The following is a 22,766-nucleotide window of genomic DNA, read 5'->3' on the forward strand; positions in this document are numbered from 1 at the left end:
GCTCACCTCTAGGTTTGGTCCAGGGATGATGATTGTTTTAAAGTTCCTGATTGTTTGTTGGAGTTTTCTACCCTGGCTTGCTTGTAAACATGATCTCTAAATCTCAGCCTCCTGAGTAGCTAGAACAAGTGTGTGTGTCACCAGTCTCAGACTTAAAGATCTGATTTTAATTCCTTATAAATAATCTTTCTATCACATTGATGGGATGACCTATCTTTCCCCACTCTCTGCAATGCCATATCTTCACTGTGTGGTTTCCTGATATACACAGTTCTGTTTTCCCTGCACAAATACATCATAACCTCCTAATTATAGTATCTGTTAAGCCCAAATTCCTTACTGTTTTCACCTTAAAGGAAGGTTTTTCACTATTGTTATTCCTTTTGCTCTACCCTGTAAACTTCAGAGTATGTTTTTGAATCATGAAATATTTTCTGGAATTTTTAACAGCAGTTATATTGAATCTAGATATCAGTTGAGGGCAGTTAGCATATTAACCACCCAAAGCCCTCTATGAACAAAGATCATCTTCATGTTTTTTTATGCTGTATCAATCACCTTTATGTAGGTTAAGTTTATAGCACTTGCTAAGTATATTTTTCTTACAGATTGCCTGTATTCAGTTAGAAAGGTTGATTTCTCCTGTCATTTGCTAGAAGTCATCTATAACGAGTAGGTATTAGTTAGCTTTTGCCAATTTTTTTTCTGCATCTGATATGATAATTGGATGGGATATCCCTCCACTTATTGATATGGTGGGTAACATAATTATTTTCTGTCGTGAAACAACTATTGCTGTTTTATTGTAAGCCTGACTTTGGGTCTTGATAGTCTGCTTTTCCTAGGCAATAACTTCATAACATGGAATCAAATACTCATCCTTCTTATAATCATGACGTTGTAGTCCAGTGTAAATTAAGGGAAAGAAAAGTGTTAAACAGTTAAAGACCTAGAGGCATGTTGAAACCTTATATACTAAGATTCAAGACAAGATTTACATACTAACCACACCCCTTGTCACAAAATCAAAAAGAAACCTACTAGCCCACTGAGATTACAGACAAACATAATTTGCACATGTATCTGAATGTAACATGGCTGATCCCAGGGGACAGTAGGAGTTAGACAAGTTTAAAGGGTTTGGAGAAACAACACTGCAACCAAACATTGTTTAAAGAAACAACAGGGGAAGGCTCACAATTTTTATACCAGAAGATGGCAACCAAAATGGATTAGAATTCTGTAAGTTACTTTTCTAGCTCCATGCCTAAAGGCCTTCTTTGGACACATTTTTCTTTATAGTTTACAGTAGAAGTATAAGCAGTACTAAAAGGAATTTGTTGCATTAATTTCATGAAATCACTATAAACTAAAAAACCTAGAGGGTAGTTATGCAGACTTTTTTTAAGTACTCAGCAACAGGACACCACTATCCATCAATATTTATAAACAAGTTTATCCTCCCCACATTAGCTATGAAATGTGTCCCTCAGGCTCCTCTGGCTGGTATAGATAAACCAAGTATGTTTTCTTACTCTGCAGCCCAGGATTTGAGAACTGCATATAGAGGAAAAGAAAGGGCCCAGGTTCACAGCAAAATGAAGACCACAAGTCCCACAGAAGCTCACACAATCAGGTGAATACATAGCACAATTATACTAGAAATCTTAGGATATTTCAAACCAGTCATGGAATACACACTTATGAATGTGAGAAATGGACACAATATGTTCAGTGCAAAATAACCACAAAAACAAGGTGGACCAACCATGTGAATGAATTCCATTCTCACGTAAACAAAGGGAAAGTGTTCATTTTAAAAAAGATCCCCATCTCCAGGAGCACTGAAATGGCTCCAAAGTCCTAGAGAGGTGATCAGTCTGTGGAAGGATGTGCAGGGGAAGGTCAGTTTTATTGGAGTTTCATAGAAAGTTCTCAAATGGAGAGGAAGCTCTGAGAGAAGGGACAAAAGTAGAACTTCCTGTTGGCCTCTGAGACCACCATATCAGATGCAATGAGTTTTTTGCATGATGTCATATTCAGATACCCGTGTAAGACACGTATTTATAATCTCAATTGATTAGCAGTGCTCTCCAGAGAGAGGAAACAGATGCCAAGTATAGAGATTAGGAGAGGAGATTCATGACGTTAATTGTCTCCTGTGGTTATATCAGACAGCGGGTCCCTCAATATGCTGTCTGCAAACCAGAGAACTAGGAAAGTGATATGAATCAGATGGAGTCCAAACCCCTGAGTGGCCGAGGCTGTAACCGCTGGTCAAGTCTGAGAACTAGGCCTGAGAACCAGAGAAGTTCTAATAGGCCAGGGCAGAAGAGATGGATGTTCTAGCTCAGTGTTAAGGCTTGGATTGTAAATGTCTCTCAGAAGCTCCTATGCTGAAGACATAGTCAGTCCTCCATTAAGCCGAATTTAAAGGTGGAGCCTTTGGGAACTTGAATCAGGAAGGCTTTGTCCCCAGCAATGGTTTAATCCAATGACAGATTTATAGTTTTCACTAGTAGAGATGGTAGGAAGTTTAGGAGAGAAGATCCATTTGGAGGGATTATATCATTGGAGGCATGACCTTGAAAGACACATACTGTCTGTGGTTCTTCCTCCACACAACTTGTTTTCACCTCAGGCTCTCCACCATCATGTTCTGCCCAGAAACAATGGTGTCAAGTGACCACAGACAGAATCTTCTGGAGTTGTGAACAACAACAACAAAAAAGATCTGTAAATATTTTAAGGTGGTTTCCTCCGGTAATTTGTTATAACAGAAACCCTAACACAAGAGAATGATTTGCCTTACCTTACTCTTTCAGAAAAAACCCTTACATATACACTTATTAATGATGTTATTTCCCAACTATCTGGGAATCCCTTAGCCCAATCAAGTTGACGACACATAATTAAGGATTACACTATGAATATCCTGTGATTCTGAGCTTCAGGGGCCTCTCAGAGAGATATTGTGATTTGGATAGTGATGGATGCTCTGGTATCTTGACTCTAGAGGGAGCATATTAGACCACGATGCTTACTTCAGCAATGAACAGAGCATGGAGGATATCAGTGTAGCAAGAAGGGGAGAGAAAAGCAACAAGGGACTCAGAGAGAGCAGAGAAACAGACATAATGTGGTCTGTAGGGCAGCTCCCTAAGTCCCCGCTTGCTTTCTATTAAAATCCTGATACTATTTTATCGGCCACTGGGCCATATTATTAATATACTACCTGAGTTTAAATCCTGCCTCTGCTTGTACTATTTGTGTGGCAATGGCACGTAATTAAACCATATTGGCCCCAATTTTCCACCTATACAATCCTATATCATATGTTGTTCTAAGAGTATGAGGCAAAGTCTTTGCAATCCAATGTTCTTTGGAATGCTTCACCATAAAAGAATAATTTAAAAAAACAATAAAACAGCAGGTTTTGTGCGTCATGATGCTAGAGGAAGAGAGACAGGTATCAAGTACCCTTCACAGTTGTACTATGACAAGGGTATGTGAACAATAAGGGGTGAGGGTTGGCAGGGTGCATGGGAAGTTTGGGGCTCCTGAATCTGGAATCCAGGTTTTACTACTCCAGCTCTATGGAACAGTGAATCATATCACATTCATCTGGTCCCTTTCTCTTTCTGAGGCCCTGGACTTCTGAGCAGCAGATGAAACCTGAGAGAAATAAGGTACACATCACTGAGGGATAGTGGTCAAAGTTTACCCAACCTTACCTCTGCCTGGCTTGGAACCATATGTGTTACTGCTTTCTCATTCCTGTAATGGGGACTGACATGCCCACCACTTGTCCATCCCCCAGAGATGCTGGTCTTTAATAATTAGAAGTTCTTCTAAGATGAGCTGGATCCACTTTTCTGTTACTTTAGTTCAGCCACCCTGGAGCAGCAAAACGTAAATGTCTTCCTGCATCTACACATGTGCTGCTATTGCAGGAGACACTTCTGTCCGGGTGTCAAGGATTAAGAGAAATTGACTTACAATAAAGATGGGAAAGAAGAAACCTTGAGGGTTCCTGTTATTACTAGGACAGTTTAAATTGATTTATAGGGGACAGTTAACAGGAGCAGAAATGGAAATGGCACTTGACTGAATCCAGAGTGTTGAATTTTTATCAAGGAGCCAGAAGGGGTGCAAGATACTTTTAAAGAATAAAGGAAGGATATAAACCCTGCCCTTAAGGAGCTTAAATTCTTATTAATTTAATCACGCTAATGACCAGACAAGAAAAATGCTTGTGTGAGCAATGAAAACAGTTCAGGTATTAGAAAAAAAGATGACTACCTACAAGTCTACATTAGAAATCTAAAAGGTAAAATTTTAATTAAAATGCTTTATGATTTCATCACTAAAGCGATTTTTGCCCATTGCAGAAAAAATTGGAAAATGAACAAAACTGAGACAAGTGTACAAATGTATAACTCAGCCATTCAGAGAGAACCAAGCTTGTTCTGATAGTTTATGAGCCAGGGAAACTAGCTCTCAATGGGTTTTTGTGGCGGCATGACACTGATCATCTACCAGAACTGCCTTTTCACTATCCTGAGTATTTTCAACGTCAAGTATTCATGTGCAGTGTGTTTGATAATTAAGTAGGATTTCATGAAAAGATCATGTCATCTTTTTTTTTATCCAACTGCTTAGAAATTCGACGTTTTGTTTGTTTGAAAATCTCCCCAGTATCAATAATGTTCTTGAAGCTAAGCCATAGTCATAATTCTTCCCTTAAAATATATTTCTCTGGGGCTGGGAAGGTGGCTCATTGGTGGAATGCTTGCCTAGTATGCATGAAGCCCTGAGTTCAATTCTTCAGTACCACATACACAGAAGAAAAGACAGAAATGTCACTGTGGCTCAAGTGGTAGAGTGTTAGCCTTGAGCAAAAGAGAAGCTTGGGGACAGTCCTCAGGCCCTGAGTTCAAGCCCTAGGACATGTGTATGTGTGTGTATGTTTATCTATGTGTGTGTGTAAAATTGCTAGATCAGAGTAGGTACAGATTTGTCAACATTTTAAAATAATTTTTGATAAATTCTGCTGCAGCGAATTTCAGGAAGCAGGCCCTATAGTTGGGCAAGAGTGATCAATATCAATCATTTAGAAACCATGTGAGCATCATTGATCATTTAACAGGTAACCTATATATGTCATTGCTAGTTTCTTTGGTTACTAGGTGTGAAGGTCTTTGAAAGTGATGGCCATTTCCTTCTTGACAAACTGACTATTGTATATAGGTTAGTAGTATTTTATTCACCAAATACATCCTGTGCAGCTACCTCATGCTGCACGCTGTTCTATACACTGAGGTCACATGAGCAATGAAACTCAGGGGTCTTGCTTTGGTGGAGGCTGGTTTCCAGCTCATGTCTGTCTTCTCAATTTCCAATGGCCAGGGTAGTGGCACCATTACTGTGTTGTATTGGGCAAACTCTCTTATCTTCCAGTTGCTACTTGGAAATGGATGTGTGAGTCTGAGCATGTGACAGTGTTCCGGGAGACCATGTGGCGAAAAAAAGAAAACAAAACCAGCATTGTATGCATTAGGAACCAAAAGAGGCAAAAACCAGACAGGAAAAGACTCACAACTGTAGTGACACAGAAGAATCTAGAATCCAAGACCTGAGGGCCAGATCTAAGTCTGATCAGTGAAAGAAAAAAAGACAGTCTTCTCCTATTTCAATCTCTACTCCTGCATTCTACAAAAAGCAGCTCACATTGGTTGGATATGTGTGCGTACTAAAGTATTGTGGTGAACCCAGTTCAAGCTCCGTTGGCTTCCCATGGAGAAGGACCTTGCTATCTATTCACTTTGCAGACATTAACTAAAATAACACTGGCATCACAACTGGTCATTAGCAAAGCTAGTGGGTACAGGTCTGCACTGCCTGCTCTCAGCTGTCCGAACACCTGTTGGTGGAGGAGAACAGCATGGGAGATGTGGGCAGTGTGGCACGCTGCAGCCCTGTGGCTGCTGCTGAGCACAGGCTCTGAGCCTGTCCATTCCTGTCTGTCCTGTCCATTCCTCCTCGTCCCCCTCCACTCCAGCTCCCTTCCACTGCCAGCCCCCCTTCTCTCTGAACCTTCACCAAAACTCTCCCCAAACGCTTTGTGATCTTAAAGTACAAATGAAATGAGACCTGAGAACCAAGCCAAGAGTCAATTCAACGAACCAGCATGTGACAATTCATTTTTAAACGAGTCGGGATCTCCGACGAAGAGGATTGAGTATTAATTGGTATTCTAGTCATCCACTCATTTTCATGATAAGGGTCTCTTCTTTCCTTCTATCTTTGTCCCTTCCCTCACACCCATCCTCCTCTTTCTTTCCTTCCTTCTTCCCATCCATTTCTTTCCACTCTCCTTTCTTTCCTTCCTCCTTTTATTCCTTCTTTCCTGCCTTTCTTCATCTTTCTCTCTCTCTTTCCCTCATTATTCTCCCTCACCCCCTACTCCACCCAGACTGGAGCACACAACCTCACCACCTCAGAAAACCTCTTGAGAATTTATCCTTTTGCCAGAATATGCTGACATAGAAGTGTATGTACACAGGCTAACAAGAATACCCTCCAGACAGTGGGCTACGAGTGGGCAGCAGAGACCCTAGACTCATCTACTGCTTCCCAGGGGTGTGTGCGTGCGTCCCTCCACCAGCCCTCCCCACCCAGTGATCTGCCATTGCCAGGCCCAGAAAATGGCAGCTCAGCAGCCCTCAGCCCCCAGCCCTCTCACCTCTGAAGATGTCACCTCCGTGGAGGGACCCGGAGCACACAGGTTGCCAAGGACAGGCAGGTAACTGGGTGGTCACAGCTATGGGCCATTAGAGTCTGCAGTGGGACGGTCCAGCCATGACACACAAGCAGCACCAGGGCTTCAGCTCAGGGGAATGGCATGTGGTTAACGTGGGTTTAGTGGCCAAAGGAACGAAGTACCAAGGTTACCAGGGAAATGCAGGTTGGAAAGGGGAGCATTTGAGTATGTTCCTTTTGCCACTGTCTTATAAAAGGGTAGCATTTATTTAGATTTAATTATCAGTTCTATTTTATTTGTGGTGCATTCAGAACTTTTGGAACCCATGAAAAGCTAGTGCTGATCAATATTTCAGTGTATTTCTAACATGAGAGGAATTTATTAACTACCTGGAATGTTTTCCTCAAGTCTTGTGGATGAGTCAAGTCAAACTCTGACATTCCAGCCACTCAACAAGGGAGATTTCAGAAATGAACTAACAGAAAGGACATTTGAGCGGTAAATAAGTACAGAAGCACGGACAAGTGAGAGCAGGCACAAATGTGACTCACGCGCATTCAGGCAGGAAGAGGCAAATGGCGTAAATGCTCTGAGAAGCATATTTTACCCAGAAAGGCAGTGGTTTTATGTTAGAGGCAGTTTTTGTTTTCTTAAATCCAACCATGCATGTTTTTTTTCTCCTTAGGAGGAGGACAGTTTTATACATTTTCAATCCGAAGAAAATTATTAAAAATGGTCTATTCAATCTCAGAGGATAGTGTTTCAGGGAATAGTTACAGAATTTATTCTCCTTATTTCAGACCCTTTAAACAACCTTCCACGATCTCACACAGTACTGAACAGCTCTCTCTGGCAGGGAAAATCACAGACATTGGCTGGACTTGTCTGACATCTTAATGGTTAGTATAGCTCATGAGGGAAGATGTGGCCAGAGCAAAGCCCGTCGGCTAGGTAGAGGAGGCGGCGTGGTGGAATTTGAAGACAGGAGGCCGTCCCTTGCCACTCAAAGAACTAAGGAAAATATGGCATTGAGATACAAAAACACAAAGGCAAACAAAACTGCTAAGGTCAGAAGGTACAACCAGCACAGAGAGTCCAGAGCAACTCAAAACTACACAACCACAAGAATAATGTGTGTGGGTGAGAGCTGTCGACTCTGTCTCAAAAAAATTAAAATCACATGTATAGTAAATAAGTCAAGTATCGAGCTTAATTTGGTCAATTAAATGCTGCACTCATAATTAAGGCGAAAGAGGGCTCCGCGTAACAAGCTTCACTTTCCTGGTGAATCTAGTTGTGTCAAAAGTAGGAATACCGTGCTCACTTTGACACCGTATGTATTAAAAATTGGAATGACACAGAAAAGAGGAACGTGGCCCTGTGCGAGGATGACACACAAATTCGTAAAGTGCCTCATATTTTTGCAACTCCTTTGTACAAGTTCTTAAAGATAATAAAAATAATTGTTAAAGAAGTGGAAAAACTGATAGGAATATAAACTTCCTTTATGTTGGTGGTAAACTTCCTTGGAGACCGGGTGTTTCATGAGAATGATGTCTATTAATCTTCACCATTTTTCTTCTTCTCAGTGTTTCCTATCCTCTGGTAGTAAATTGGGTTGGGTCTTAGTTTCCCTTTTATGAGCAAAATCAAAACCAGCTACCAGAAATGATGGCATGCCCATCCCCAGTTCCATACTTGTGGTTCATTCCTTGTCGTTTCTGTATCCACTTTCTGATATTATACACCTGATCAAGAATGGCACCTGCCAGGGATTGTTAGCACCGCTTAATACCTTCCTGACAAGCATCTTTAAAAGTGAGTCCACATATTGTTGTCATCTGTCTCCTGCATTCCCATCAATATGACCGTGCTAAAGTTTACCTGGTATCATTAACCATGGTAGATATCATCTATAATCAATATCTGATTCCAACATTTGGCTCTACTATTTTTTTAGACCAAATGATGCTCTTTGGGACAATATTTGATGATAAGAGAATAGCAAAGTTGTCAAGGAGATGGAAAAAAAATAACCCACAAAACTCTGGGGAAAAGATGCTTGAAAGTACCTTCCCTCCTCACTGAGGGCAGAGGAAGGCTACTTACTTCCAGTTCAATTCCTTTGAACTGCCTGTTGTGTTACATAATTCATAGACTTGCTCTTTAGCATCAGATTTGTGGCCGTGTACAAAGGTCACAGCTCCACGAGTACAAAATGTGCAAATCTGAGGACCGAAAGTCTTTCCCCATGACTTATTTATCAAACAGGTTGTCAGAGGGAAAGCTTGGGTGTTGGTTTGCCTTTCTTATTTTGTGCAAATAATCATCTCTGTGTCCTACCTTGTTAACCTTTTCTGTTTATTTCCGCTTCCCTGCGACACCTTATTATAGTTGCCAGTTAATCACAAATATATTAAGAGATTTCTTTCTAATCTAGCGGTCTTCATTGCTTTGTGGCCTCTACAGGAGCACTCAGGCCTCCACTGAGAGAGTGTCCAATTACACTCCCGGCAGGGAAAAATCCAAAGCTCCAGCCCTTGACTGTGCTTTGTCTAAGGTATCAGATGTGGAGGCAAATTACCTATCTAAAAATAAAAACTAAAATCAAGAGTAATAAAATAGAGCTTTGACTTTTCTCATCACAGCCTCATTTGTACTTAATTACATAGACTGACAGCATAGGCAATTGTTACCAATCACTCTTGAAATGGGTTTAGAAAATGTCTGGTCTGTTCTTCCCCTCCGGATGAGTAAACAAGAGCCTTTTGGTTTTTTTGTAATTATAGATGAATTTGCTTGCAACCCCGACTTACAAATACAAGGCCAGCCAAGGTGTGCTAGATATGTCAGTATATAAACTCAGTCATACTTTACTTTGCTGTACATCCTGGACCTAAGAGGAGAAACATCATAAAAATAACACTCAAGGTTCTTTCCAAATTTCAATCTATTTTGCTTTAGTTAAAAATAGATATTTTAGAAATGGTGTGTAGAATATTTTTCTCTCTTGAGATGCTTTGTGTTCAAATGTACAGTATATTAACAACCCCTACCAGTTGAATATCCCCTACCTTTCCCTTAACCTTTCTCTCTCAGGGTCTCTGCTATACCATAGCTAACGCCAGTTGCATAGAAACTTGCTCTGAGGGATGATAGCGCCACCTGAAGGCTGTCTCCAGGAACTTGCTCACCCATTGTCTTCAGGGCCTTTGACCTTGAACAATCCTCAAGGTTAATCCTTTTACATATCTTTAGCATCTTTCCTAAAACCTTCCTTGCTGTCCTTCCCACCACCAACTCAGAATCAGGATGAATTCTAAAAACCATAGGAAATAACAGCTATATCTATGGAACATTTATATTTTCAACATTCACAAAGAGCTAGACTGTACACTGTACATGGGATTCATTAAGTGAGGAACCTCTAACATCCCTGTGACCTCCACCCCAGAGACCCCCCTCCCTGTGTGCATGTGCTTCTTCATTTGAATTTGCTGCAGATTTTTTTTGGGCAGAGCAAAAGATAAGAAAGATAATCCATGAAGGAAAACTAAATACACACACACACACACACACACACACACACACACACACACACACACACACGCAGAGCCACTGTAGGGATCCAATTTGAAAGGAACTGTTTTCCATCTTCTGTTCTTACAAATTGGTGGACAGACGTCTGTTCCCATGAGTCAGCTCTGCTACTTAGTCCCTTTTTACTCCCCAGACCTGGCGTCATGATTCAGATCTCTGTCGACAAATGTTTATAGATGAGTCACCAATGCTGCCAGGATGTGGAATGGGTACCGTAAACAGTGGGAGCTCTGGTTCCACTGCAGAAATGACACCCAAGAGAACCTCTCCCTACACCTTTCAGACCCTGGTGGGTTCCTGGGTACCAGGCAACAGTCGATTGTTGCCTGTTCACACCAAGATGCTTGATGCTAGGCAAGCAAAAGTATAGAGACCCTCATCAAGTGCTCCTATGCTGTACTAGTATTCCTTTAAAAATACTGATAAGGAAGTGGTGCCGTGGCTCAAGCGGTAGAGCACTCGCCTTGGGCTGAAGAGCGCAGGCACAGCGCCCAGGCCCAGAGTTCAAGCCCCACGACTGACCCAAAAAATAAATAAATAAATAAAAATACTGATAAACATTTTATGTATAAAACACGATCCAAACAGTTAGAATTTTCTTAAACCTCCAGAGAAGCAGCAGATTCCTAAGTGAAAAACATGAGAGGTAATTCGAGATCAGATTTGAAATGAGATCTAGTAAAAAAATAATAATAATTTAGATAAAGGCCAAGCTTCCAGCTGTGCTTGAATCTCTTGGGGAATACCACCATTCCCGACTTTATCCTTCTTATAATGTGTGTGCTTCTCAGTGAGCAATATTGGGAGGCATGTGATGTCTTGGCCCAGGTGGTAACTGACAAGATTCCCCCATAAGGCATTCTTTCCCCTGCCCCCCCCCCCATTAAGTAATGAATAATTGTGGGGAGAGGCCCTGAGACCATGGACTCACCCTCTTTCCCTAATCAATTTACCATTGATTGATGATACTCTTCTCCATTCCTTTTGCTCTTTGTAAGGTGGCCTTCTAAGGAGATTTCCTTTCACCCTGTTTGTTTTCTCATTTATTTGTCTACTTATTATGTGCAATGGAGTGGATTCAGGAATTTAGTCAATGGATTATAATCCATTTCTATCATTATTTTTTTAGGTTTTTAATTTGCCCCAGATTTAGCCAGAGAGAGAGAGAGAGAGAGAGAGAGAGAGAGAGAGAGAGAGAGAGAGAGAGAGAGAGAGAGAGAGAGAGAGAGAGCTCCTTTGGGCTGGTTCCTGTGTTCTTTTAATACTTTTTCATCATTCTGAGTCCTTCCTAAATTTTGGACACAAAAGAAGTTCTAGAAATATGATGTGCTCCCCCTGCCTCCTGCTGGGAGTCGCCCCTTCATTCCAGCACCTCTGGCTGTTTTTAGAAGAGAATATTTGGATCCCAGGTTTTCAGTGGATATGATCATGAGTGACCACTTCTAGATCCTTTTATTATCAAGAATTGGGGTGTAAAGACACCTGCACATGTACACATGCACATCTACATGCATACACTCAAACACATTCGTATCTATGCAACGATGAGTTCACATGAATACATCCAGTTCTATTTCAACACCCTTGGATATTTTCTATGTTTTCATATTTACAACTCTCCTATAAAAAATCCTGCCTCTCATTATTTTTAATATATTCACTCATTTGTTCAAGTCTATAAAATACAAATAGTACTTTCTCAAGTGTTAAACTATGATACTTCAAAAAGTAAATCTCCTAAGAAGTATTCCGATTTTATTTTAATAGTTCTGTCTCCCAGATAATATTTACATATGGAAAAGCACACAAACCAGAGGTGTGTGATTCAATTTATTTCCCTATATTATGTGTCTATGGAAACAATATAGAAAATACCCATCTCATACATGAAACTCTACTCCTTCCTGTTCCCCAAAATCCATTTTTGATAATGTTACACCAAGCATTAGTTTGTATAATCTGAATTAATATAATAATAATTGTTATTAATATAAATGGAATTGCATGCAAAGGACCTTGTGTGTGACTTTTGTTTGGGGTGGTGGTCTCTCTTTTAGAGTCCACTGTGTCTTTTGTTTTCTCTGTGAATTTCATGTCTATCTTTAGGTTGAAAACAAGTTCTTGAATATTTTCCTTTACCACTTTTTATATTCTTTTTTTTCTTGAGTCCCTATCTTGGGGTTTATTTCACTTAGTCTTATATAGTCATATGTACATAGCTTTTGAGCTTTTCTGCTCATCTGATAAATTATTCTAGACATATACTAATTACTGCAAATAAGGGAAAACATGGGAACTATATTTTTTGGACCTGGCTTCCTTTACTTAATATGATTTTTTCCAAGTCTTTTCATTTCCTAACATGGGGCAGTGTCATTCTTTCTGATGGAGGCATAGAATACCACATTTTCTTGATCCATTCATTTACTGAAGGGCAGCTAGGTTGGTTCCACATCTTAACTATGGTGAATAATGCTGTGAAAAACATAGTTGTGCTGGTAGCTTTAGTATGGTCTTGTTTGTGATCATTCAGGTAAATGCCCCAAAGTGGGATTGCTGGGTCATAGGGGTATTCTATGTGGAGTCTTTTGAGGAACCTCCATACTACTTTCCAAAGTGGTTGAACAAGTTTATACTCCCACCAACAATGCAATAGGATTCCCTTCTGGCCACATCCCCTCCAGCATTGCTATTAGATTTCTTGATTATAGAAATTCTAACTGGGGTGAGGTGGAATCTCAATGTTGTTTTTATTTGCATTTCTTTTATGGCTAGAGAGGTTGAGCATTCCTTCATGTGTCCATTGGCCATCCTTCTTTCCTCTTCAGAGAAGTCTCTCTTTAAATCTTTAACCCACTTATTAATGGGATGGTTGTTTCTTTGAGGATTTGTTTTTGGAGGATTTAATTTTTTGAGTTATAAATATATTTTAGATATGAGACCCTTGTTCATTGTATAGCTAGTGAAGATCTTCTCCTATTTCATGTGTTTTCTATTGATCTTGCTAGCTATGTCCTTTGCCATTAAGAAACTCTGCAATTTCATGCAGTCCCATTTGTCCAACCTTTCTTTGATTTGTTGTGTTTCTGGGTCTTTATTAAGAAAACTTTTGCCTGTACCAAGGAGCCCTAGAGTTTCTCCTATTTCTTCCTGAAATGTTTTCAGGGTATCTGCTTTTACTTCAAGGTCTTTGATCTATTTGGAGTTGATTCTGTTGCAGGGTGATATATAAGGATTTGATTTTAGTTTTCTACAGGTGTTTAACTAAATTTGCCAGCACCATTTACTGAAGAGGCTATATTTTTTCCATTCTATATTTTTGGTTCCTTTATAGAAGATTAGGTGGCTATAGGTCTGTGGGTTCATTTCTGGGTCTTCAGTTCTATTCCATTGGTCCTCAGATCTGTTCTTGTGCCAGTACCAAGTCATTTTGATTACTATGGCTATATAATAGTTTGAAGTTTGGTGTTGATATTTCTCCAGCACTCTTCTTTCTGCTAAGGATTGTTTTTGCTCTTCAGGGTCTTTTGTTTTTCCATATGAATTTTTGGATTGTTTCTTCTATTTCATTGAAGAATGAGGTTAGGATATTGATAGGTATTGCACTGAATTTGTAGATAGCCTTTGGCAGTATTGCCATTTTCACAATGTTAATCTTCCCAATCCAGGAACATGGGAGGTTTTTCCACTTTCTTAGTTCTGCTTTAATTTCCTTTTCCAGGTTTTTAAAGTTTCCATCATAGAGTTCCTTCACCTCTTTTTTTTTTTTTTTGGTTGGTCATGGGGCTTGAACTCTAGGCCTGGGCGCTGTCCTTCAGCTCTTCAGTTCAAGGCGAGCGCTCTACTGCTTAAGCCACAGTGCCACTTTCCCTTCACCTCTTTTATTAAGTTAACTTCTAGGTATTTTATTTTTTGTAGGACTATTACAAAAGGAGTTGCTTTCCTGATTTCAGCCATGCTCTTCTCATTGTTGGCATACAGAGAAGCCATTTATGCAACATTTCTATATAAAATAAGTGTATGCTCTATTTAATATGTATATAATATGTAAAGTATATTTATATTTTTCTGTTCACGGCACTAAATTATTTGATTTTTCATTCTTCTGTAACACGTAAAAAAAAAAGTCAGTGTTTGGCCAAAGAGACCCCATAATGTTTTCTTTACCCAGCTTCCCTCTCTCTGAGAACTTCCTTCCAGCGGCCGTACCCGCTCCGCCTCCATTCTGACTTTCTAGCTTTACTCAGAGAAGTCACTGTCTGCAATGGGCTCAGTCCCTGTGCAGAGCTTGTAAACAATCTCTAGGGAAAGAAAAACCGAAGACAATGACGGAAAGACCTGAAAAAAGTTACGTTACCCACACTGTCCAATCTTGTGGAATTTTAAGCAGTAGATGTTTTAATAGCTAGAATTTGAAGTTATTTTCTTTTTTCAAATTTAATTTTAGTCTCAGCTCAAGTAGTGGCACAAGAGCTGCCATTGCACACAGTGTTTTGTGAACACAGTGCTGCTAGATCAGCGGTGCTCCTCCCATGGGCCTCCCACCCACCCACACCCACCCCTGCCCTGACTTCCCTTAATTTTGTAGGATAGGCTAGCTTTATTATGCATATTTTTGCATGTCATAAAATAATTTTATAGCCAAACAATATATAATTTTAGACCACTAAATTTTTCTTAAAATGTGAACCTTTCCCACAGAATTATAAATGACTTAATGTCACATACTATCCTGAATAATGTTTCCATAATTTAAAAGATACAATGTAAGTGAATTAATTTATAATTCACATCTGATTGCTTTTTTCCTTCTGTTTGGGTTGAGTATTTCCTCTAAACCTTGTGCGAAATGAAATGAAAACTTCTATCACTGAGTCATTTCTGGTACAGAGGGGTAAAACTACAGAGGTTTGTGGTGCATGGTTAACAACAGACAGCCTGGTGTGAGTTTAATTCCTAAGCTACCATAGTATCTTCTAACATTAAAAAAACAAGTCCGCTGTTTAATTGGAGCTTTAAGAGAAGGTATCCTCAACTTATAAATAATAAAAGGTCAATCTGTGCCATGGCTTCTGCTCTATAATCTTTAAAGGAGACTTGAAAGTACCATTTGTGTCCCTTTTCCTTCCTTTGCTTACCTCTTGGACACAGACACACAGACTTAGTTGTTGAAATCCAAGCAAATAGGTTTTTACCTAAGTCTACATTCTGTTGCCAGACAGTGGAAACGAAAAGTCACAGTGCTTCACTGATTTCACAGGCAAGATTTCGGCTGCTGTTCACCCAGCTTTGAATTGGCTCTGTGGCACCTGTCTGTCTGGTTGGGCATTGCCCAGGCCCTTGTTTGTCTGTGCTAACAGGATCTTTTTGGAGAAAGGAAAAGTAGGAGTAGAGAGAGATAAAGGAAAGGAAGCAGAAGTGAAAATAAGACTTTGAAATGTTATATAGACCCAGCAAGCCATGTCTACACATTTTCTGTTTGGATTACACGTTTTAGGGACTGTGAATTTGGGTGCACCCCTGCTTTCGAAGTCACATGTTACCTTTCAGAAGAAATTCACTTCTATTCCTATGAACCTTGCCAATTTCCAGCCTCAGTAAAGTAAACAGATGTTTATACAGGAGCTTTCTACTCACTTGATTTTTATTAATGAGTAAAGGGGTTTTACATTTGTTTGTTTTTGTGAATTTACATTTCATTGTTTTGAGACAGGGTCTTGCTGCATATCATAGGTTAGCCTTGAGTTTGATATGTAGCCAGGCTAGCATCAAACACACAATCTGGGAACAGACATATACCACCAGTCAGGTCTTAATGGTATTTTTGTTCCTGAATATATACTTTGATTTTAATACTACATATTTCATCATTTAATTTTGTTTTCCATAAAGAAAATATTAACCCAAAGTAATGAAAATGATGATTCCATATCCAGTTTTATATGCTGATTCAATCAGAAGACTCAATTTTTGTGGTAAAGAGAAAATTTATCAGTTATCTCTATTGTCAATCATAAAGCAGATTATGGTTTGTAAAAAGCTATAAGATCCATGACTTTTTGCTAATTCTCATTTTAATCTGTAACCTAAACCCACTATAACACATATTATAGAATCAAGTTGTGGTGGGCTGGGAAGGTGGCTCAGTGGTAGAGTACTTGCCTTGAATGCATGAGGCCCTCATGCACCACATAAGCAGAAAAGGCCAGATGTGGTGCTGTGGCTCAAGTGATAGAGTGCTAGCCTTGAGTAAAAGAGACTCAGGTCGTGGGTTCAAGCCTGAGGTCTGGCAAAAAAAAAAGTTGTGGTGAATCATTTCAGTTATGTTTTTTCTCAAATTGGATATAAGCATCTTTTGTACCAATGCCAAATGATTATCACACATGCATTAATCATATGTGAACTAGACTAGCCTGCCCTTTAGGAAATACATTATATATTAAATGTTTAAATAGTATATTGCATAATTCTTAATTAGTCTCTATATTAAAAAAAGTTAGTGAGTGTTTTTGTAAATTAGTTCTATTTGTCTATTTTCCTATTCCATACCTATGATGTCACACAACAGAAGTAATTTATTGATTAAGCTTAATTCTTCTATAGAATTTCTAAATGCTAAAGACTCCCCACTCCCAAGCTCAAAGTCTATCCTCTTCACCTTCTCTCAATTATAACTCAACAATCATTGTCTTGATGATATTACCTAGTAGTTTTTGTTTGTTTGTTGTTTGTTGTTTTAGAAGGTTTAGCAAGGATTTATTTTAGGATAACTAGGTTGATGTAAGGAGAAATGGAAAAGAGGAGAAATGGCTCCTACTCTCCACATAGAAAATGAGAGTTAGGCTGAGAATGTGGCTTAGTGGTCAAATGCTTGCCTAGAATGCACAAAGCCCTGGAATCAATTCCTCAGCACCACATACACAGAAAAAGCCAGAAGTGGTGCTGTGACTCAAGCGGTAGAGTGTTAGCCTTGAGTAAAAGAAGCTCAGGGATAGCACCTAGGCCCCAAGTTCAAGCCCCAGGACTGGCAAAAAGAAAGAAAGAAAGAAAGAAAGAAAGAAAGAAAGAAAGAAGAAAGAAAGAAAGAAAGAAAGAAAGAAAGAAAGAAAGAAAGAAAGAAAGGAAGGAAGGAAGGAAGGAAGGAAGGAAGGAAGGAAGGAAGGAAGGAAGGAAGGAAGGAAGGAAGGAAAGAGTTAAAGCCTTCAACTATCTATTCTTAATCATTGTTCTCATGTTCATGTGTAAGTTTTGTTTTCTGCTAAAACAAAGCACTGCATTTTGAGGACTTGAAGCAACAGAAATTTATTTTTCTTACAATTCTAAAGTTCTGAAGCTCACAGTCAGGCTTGCTGGACTTGACCAAACAAACCCTGAATGATCATCATAAGGAATGTGGGCAGCCGCTTCGAGTCTCTTAAACTATTTTGCAACAAAAGATGCAGTTGAATTACTTATGCTTTCCTCGCCTACTTTCATCTTATTCTGGGTACTTTCTTTTTTCCTCCTGTGTACCTCAAGCTCCTGTTCAGAAACCACCGAATCAAATCTCTCCTTCTTAAAAAAGAATGAACTCTGCTTGGGTGCTGGTGGCTCCCGCTTGTAATCTTAGCTACTCAGGAAGCTGAGATCTGAAGGACTGTGATTTGAAGCCAGCCTGGGGGAAAATGTCTATGAGACTATCTATCTCTAATTAACCACCAGAAACTGGAAGTGAAAGTGTGGCTCAGATGGCAGTGTGCTAGCTGAGCAGGTTAGCCAGGTAATAACAAAGCCCCAAGTTCAAATCGTTTACAAACTATCCCCCCCCAACAAAAGAGAGAAGAGAAAGAGACAGAGATATGGGGAGAAAGCATGGAAAATAAGAGATATCAATTAAACAACTTGTCAGGCTCAGCCTGAAATTAAAATACACATCCTTGTTATATATATATATATATATATATCTCACATATATGTTATATATATGGTGTATTTCAAGATGGTGACAGAAAAGCATCAAGCCAAATGCTGGACCCTCTTGAGCAAAGACCCTGTATGTGCACATGCCACGTACATGAGAGACCAGATCTGGATGGCAGGCTGTTGCAAGCTTCCTTTAGTGTCATCTTTAAGTTTTAAACAATTCCAAATACATGAGGACTTGCCAAGTAAAACAAGGAGTTCCCCGTCACCTTCACTCCCTACTTGTTTTCTACCGGAATTTAATTTTTTTCAGAGTCACAAGCTAGTGGGGTAATTATTCTTGTGTTGAATCTAGGTGAACTGATTTCTGTTTCCACAGCACATCAGGCACCAGAGGGTCCCTTGTCTGATACAGAGTGCTGCCTTCTTTCTGCTTTGAGAATGTCCTGATTTCACTTTATTTAGGCTTGTGTCAAAAGCACCTAGGTTCCTGCTTATTTCTCTCTGGTCACTGATTACCTGTGTAAGGAGGAGGAGACCCTAGCAAGTACCAAGGAAATGCTTAAAATATGTTTGCAGATAGAAAGAAACAAGTACCCTGCTCCCTGGCTCTTTTGAGGACCAAAAGAACGATCATATCTGAGCCACTTGTTTAACATTTCTATCTTACTGCACTGCAGATTTGTGAGCATTCCTTATGTGTCAGGCTAAATTTGTGCGTGTGGCTTTCAATTCACAATGGTAGGACATGGCAGCTGTTGAATTTGGTTGCAGTGAGCTCTCTTGTAAACATCAGGTTACAACACTTGGGTGGCCTTTTCTTCCAGAAAGCTTTCAGTAGTGTTTTCAGCACAGATTGAAGTAAGCTAGGAGGGAAGAAAAAGAAAAAGAAAAGACCTGTAATCCTTTTACTGGCTTGAAAATTATTAATACTTGATAAAAAAAAAACAGAGTTGAAGGTTTATAAACTAACCTAATACCCGAGCAGGAAAGAAGATTGTTTCATAACAAGTAGGCTCCCTTCCTCTTCTTGGAAGAGAGAAATAAAGGGTCAAATGAAGTATTTTAAAATATTTTCTTTTCAAGGTGAAGTCCTAATCCTTATCTACTTATTATCCAGAATAGACCCATCACCTCGCTTTGAACAAGGCCCAAGAGATCGATATACCTGGAGCAGGCCCTTCCTGACTGACAGCACATCTTTTAAAGCAAAGAAAAAAAAACCCAAGCAATTCTCATTGCTGTAGTGCATTGCCAGAATCTTTTGTCTCTAGGTCAGTGCTGTTTTGGATAATCATGTAGCTATTCTTATATGACTCCAAGCAGGACGAATCTGGGTTTTAAAGAATTGATTGTTGCTTTGACTTTTATAGAACTATTCATTTCAAAAACCCAGAGCAAGACCCTGTAGTTACAAACTTAAGTGAATCAGACAATTGGATAAATATACACACAAAGAACAGGACCCACTGGGAACTAAAATGGCTACATTTTGTAACACTATAATTTATAACTTGCATAGCTACAAAAGGGACAGTAGATCCTAAATTATCCTTTCTTTAAAAAAAATAACAGTGTGTAAGTCATCTTTTCATAGAGAAGCCAGTGAGATGCTGATATTGTTTATTCTTCTGTAAGGAGAGGTTTCTGGAAAGATTGCTCATGACCTGGCAGCCCTTGTGCTGATTTGGGTATTGTTGGCTGTTTGGTTAAGGGCTATCACCACTCCCAGCCTCTCATGATTCTTCTTTCTTGCTGCCTGATCAGCATGATATTTTTGCGGGAACCAAGCTACCCTATGGCTGATTGCTGGGCACTAACACCCCTGCCAGCCTTTGCCACCTCCCCGTTAATGACAGCTATGCAACACTTCCCAGACTGCTTCAAAGTGTCCTTGAACAGTTCTGTTTCCTGTGCTGCTTTCAGGTGCTCGTGTGGGTGGACCGGCGGACTTGCCAATTGTATTTTATTTTTCATACTTCCTCATTGACAACATTTGGCACACAGTTACTAGTCCACAATGGAGCTGTGTTTCCGTGGTCAGTTGGGGAATCTGTTGGTACATGGAGAAATTTTTTCTTTATAAACAAAATAAGGAATGTTGATTAAGTCCTCTGGTCAGCCTATCCAAAGACCAGGAGGCAAGACTGAAATATTATAGATGCATAATGGAATCAGGCTCTACATGGATACAAATGTATTTCAGAATACATGTGATAAATCTTAGGTCTCCAAATTAAGCCCACTAATGATAACCAGATGGGAGAAATGCAGCAGTGCCAGAGCGTAATCCTTCAATCCACCAGCCTTTACACCCATGGAAGTTGTAGATAAAAGTCTGGTGACTTTGAAACAATGCAGCTTATGAGTGTCTGAGGTCACTGAGCGGCTGTAAGGTCCAGTAGCTTCCGGTGGATGGCAGGAAGGTGAGACCACTGCAGCCGAGGATTTGACATCGCGCCGTGTCCATGCCAGGATCTGGAACTGTGACAGGTGGAAAGACACAGAGAGGCAAAGATGGGTTTTCTAAGAAACCCACTCCCATTTCATGACCCCTTAGGCAGAAAGAAAGCATATTCCAGTCTAGCCGAAAATATTCCCCTACTGATGCGGGTCGGTCGTCAGTGCAGTATTTCCCAAACTTCCTTGATCACTAAAATTATTTGAAACTCTTGTTGCGATGTGGATTTCAGATCCTCCTCTGGGGCCTTCTGGACCATGAACTCAGAATCATGGGAACGACTGACCAGCCAACAGGTACCGGCAGGAATGGTGATACAGAGACTATCACAGAGAGATGGGAAGTACGGTCATCTGATCCTGCACATTACCTTGAGGATAGCACTGCAGGCAAATAAGGAAAGGGGTAGAATACAAAGCGGATAGAACTGGCCTCTATTCCCCCAACAGAGGCAAATGGAAAGTGAGAAAGAATTCTTTACCCAATTCTTTGTTTCATGAATGTATTAGAGATTCCTATAGGCAACATCTTCAGTGGGATGTTTTGATAAGTGTTGGTGTATTGGTTTTATGGCCTTGAATGGATTCCTAATGATCAGCTGTCTTGTGATCAGCTTTTTTGTGTTCATCTTTCTATGTAGAGATCAGAGGGTTTTTTTTTTAATGCTCTGACTATATTTTTACACTGTATTTTACACTGCTTTTTATTCGGAATCACTTAATGAAAATGATTTCATTGAGTTACATATCAGCATTGCTGTACAATAGTCAACAAACATTTACTGGGCTGAATGTTTTGTGGTATACAATAATGAATAAGAATGCAGATATCAGAATCTCTTAATGCGTTTATAATGGAGAATGTAGACCTCAGAAATTGAAGAGATGAAAGGAAGCATGTGAAGCGGAAAACGAATGGTCTGTTTGGTCAAAAATAGGAGAGGTCACTAGGCTACAGGAAGTCAAGACTAGCTAGTTATATACTCTGCAGGCTCTCTTTTCAGAAATCATTAAGAATTTCAAGAAGATGACAGGATCATATCCATCCATTTCTAAGTCAAAACCTGTATGTGACTGCAAAGATCTTACACCTATGAATTTGGCTGTGGCTGCAGGGGACAAAAATATCTGAGGATGTAAAGACTTTGAACTTGTCTTCGGATGGAAGAGGCACTAGATCAACCAAAAGAGTCAGAGTTAAAAGGCATGAGAAATAGAATAGACAAGTCAGCACACTGTAGGCTGATGTTCTCAACCCTGACTGGGCATTGGTGTTACCACCACCAACCAGAAGATTCAGATTTGCCATCGAAAGTGATGGGATATGTTGACAGCAAGTACATTTGCTACAGTGTAATGACACTTTAGTCTTTTGAACTTAAAATCCCAGGGTAATCATGAGAAAAAAAAGTAGCAGACAAATCCAAAATGAGAAACGTTCTATGAAAAGCATGGTCAAATAGAGAGAATGAAAGATTTTTTTCATCTTCATGTCTTCCTTCTCTTTACAGTTCTGATTTCTGACATAATTTTCCCTTTCCTTGAGAAACTTTTAACATTTCTTGTTAGGTCTGCTGGCAGTGAATTCTCTGCTTTTGTTAGGGAAGCCTATTTCGCTTTTATTTTTGAAGGATACTTTTGGCGAATACAGAATTCTAAATCCTGGTTTGCTTCCTTCCACATTGGATATGTCCACTTTCTTCTTTCTTGCATAGTTTCTAGTTAGAAGTCTGCAGTAATATTTATCCTTGATCCTTTATAGAAAAGTTATTTTTCCTTCTGACTTTTTTCCCCAAGATTTTCTTTGTCTGTGTAGATTAAATTTTATATGAGGTAGGGTTTTCTTTATTTTTGTTTTGTTATTTTGGAGAGGAGATGGCATTGATCTTGAATGATGTCTCTTAACTTCTGAAACCTGTATTTTGATGTCTGTCTTGCAGAGAATCCTTGACTATTAACACTTCAAATCTTTGCTATCTTTTTCTTTCCATCTAATATTCTGTTTATGTATCTGATATGTCTGCAGTTCTTAGATGGTTAT

At 39.6% G+C, this 22,766-nt stretch overlaps 1 protein-coding gene and 1 non-coding gene across 5 annotated transcripts in view; both read left to right on the top strand.

Annotated features, from left to right (window-relative positions):
• Window positions 1-22,766, top strand: part of Nox3 (NADPH oxidase 3) — a 564,487-nt gene that overhangs the window by 244,706 nt on the left and 297,015 nt on the right. The gene's annotated exons all lie outside the window — the stretch shown is intronic.
• On the top strand, window positions 8,080-8,186 carry LOC138819585 (U6 spliceosomal RNA). The gene has a single exon (XR_011369505.1). It is a non-coding gene; the product is annotated as a U6 spliceosomal RNA (small nuclear RNA).

This window comes from Dipodomys merriami, unplaced genomic scaffold (assembly GCF_024711535.1).
Source record: "Dipodomys merriami isolate MVZ:Mamm:240054 unplaced genomic scaffold, mDipMer1.0.p SCAF_8, whole genome shotgun sequence".
Taxonomy (NCBI): Eukaryota; Metazoa; Chordata; class Mammalia; order Rodentia; family Heteromyidae; genus Dipodomys; species Dipodomys merriami.